We start from the raw sequence: 2,469 nt of genomic DNA, 5'->3' as shown, positions 1-2,469 counted from the left end.
TGGAAGAGAGGAAGGGTCAGGAGGGGCTGCCCCCCCCCTTGGGTCCGAATTGGACTAGCGGAAGGGGGCGGCGCCCCCTTTCCTTCCCTTCCCTCTCTCCCTTCCTTCTTCCCCCTCTTCCTTAGGTGGAAACCTACTAGGACTTGGTGTCCTAGTAGGATTCCCCTCTCCTAGCGCATTCTAGGAGGGCCGGCCGGCCTCCCCTCCCCTCCTTTATATACGGGGGCAGGGGGCACCCTAGGACACACAAGTTTCTCTTAACCGTGTGCGGTGCCCCCCTCCACAGTTATACACCACGGTCATATTGTCGTAGTGATTAGGCGAAGCCCTGCGCCGGTAACTTCATCATCACCGTCACCACGCCGTCGTGCTGACGGAACTGTCCCTCGGCCTCAACTGGATCAAGAGTTCGAGGGACGTCATCCAGCTGAACGTTTGCTGAACACGGAGGTGTCGTACGTTCGGTGCTTGGATCGGTTGAATCATGAAGACATTCGACTACATCAACCGCATTACTAAAAGCTTCCGAGCTCGATCTACGAGGGTACATGGACACACTCTCCCCTCTCATTGCTATACATCTCCTAGATAGATCTTGCATGATCGTAGGATTTTTTTTCAAATACTGTGTACCCCAACATCTTCCCTCCCGGAGGGGGAAATCATCGTCATCATCACCACCAACAACTCTCCCATCTTGGGGAGGGCAATCTCCATCAACATCTTCAACAGCACCATCTCCTCTCAAACCCTGGTTCATCTCTTGTGTTCAATCTTTTTACCAGAACTATAGATTGGTACTTGTGGGTGACTAGTAGTGTTGATTACATCTTGTAGTTGATTACTATATGGTTTATTTGGTGGAAGATTATATGTTCAGATCCAATATGCTATTTAATACTCCTCCGATCTTGAGCATGATTATCATTTGTGAGTAGTTACTTTTGTTCTTGAGGTCACAGGAGAAATCTTGTTGCAAGTAATCATGTGAATTTTATATGTGTTTGATATTTTGATAGTATGTATGTTGTGATTCCCTTAGTGGTGTCATGTGAACGTCGACTACATGACACTTCACCATATTTGGGCCTAAGGGAATGCATTGTGGAGTAGTTATTAGATGATGGGTTGCGAGAGTGACATAAGCTTAAACCTTAGTTTATGTGCTATTCCGTAAGGGACCGATTGGATCCAAAAGTTTAATGCTATGGTTAGAATTTATTCTTAATACTTTTATCGTAGTTGCGGATGCTTGTGAGGGGGTTAATCATAAGTAGGAGGTTTGTTCAAGTAAGAATAGCCCCTAAACACTGGTCCACCCACATATCAAATTATCAAAGTAGCGAACACAAATCGAACCAACATGGTGAAAGTGACTAGATGAAGTTCCCGTGTACCCTCAAGAACACTTTGCTTATTATAAGAAACCATTTTGGCCTGTCCTTTGCCTCAAAAGGATTGGGATACCTTGTTGCACTTTTGTTACTATTACCATTACTTGCTCGTTACAAATTATCTTGCTATCAAACTACCTGTTACTTATAATTTCAGTGCTTGCAAACATTACCTTGCTAAAAGCCACTTGCCATTTCCTTCTGCTCCTCCTTGGGTTCGACACTCTTACTTATCGAAAGGACTAAGATTGATCCCATATACTTGTGGGTCATCAAGGGTCTTTTCTGGCGCCGTTGTCGGGGAGTGAAGCGCTCTTGGTAAGGAAAAATTATTACTACGTGCTGAAATTTATTGTCACTTGTTACTATGGAGAACAATCCTTTGAGGGGTTTGTTCGGGGTATCTTCACCCCGATCGGAACCACAGTTAGTTGCCCCTCAACCTACTGCACCTACTGAAAATATTGGTAATGAAATTCCTGTGGGTATGATAGAACAACTGCTAGCTAATCCTTATGCAGGAGATGGAACCGAACATCCTGATATGCACTTGATATATGTGGATGAAATTTGTAAATTGTTTAAGCTTGCAGGTTTACCCGGAGATGAAGCTAATAAGAAGGTTTTACCTTTATCTTTGAAGGGAAAAGCATTGGCATGGCATAGGCTATGTGATGATATTAGGTCTTGGAATTGGAATCGATTGAAATTGGAGTTTCACCAAAAAAATATCCTATCCATCTACTTCATCGTGATCGGAATTATATATAATTTTTGGCCTTGTGGAGGATAAAGTATCGCTCTAGCTTGGGGGAGGCTTAAGTCAATGTTATAATCATGCCCCAACCATGAGCTCTCAAGAGAAATTATTATTCAGAATTTTTATGCTCAGCTTTCTCATATGATCGATCCATGGTCGATACTTCTTGTACTGGTTCCTTTATGAAGAAGACTATTGAATTTCGATGGGATCTTTTAAAAAGAATTAAACGCAACTCTGAAGATTGGGAACTAGACGAAGGTAAAGAGTCAGGTATTAAGGTTAAGTTTGATTGTGTTAAATCTTTTATGAATA

Source organism: Triticum dicoccoides, chromosome 2A (genome assembly GCF_002162155.2).
Source record: "Triticum dicoccoides isolate Atlit2015 ecotype Zavitan chromosome 2A, WEW_v2.0, whole genome shotgun sequence".
NCBI lineage: Eukaryota > Viridiplantae > Streptophyta > Magnoliopsida > Poales > Poaceae > Triticum > Triticum dicoccoides.
The sequence above is the reverse complement of the archived record's forward strand: the minus strand, read 5'-3'. Positions refer to the sequence as shown.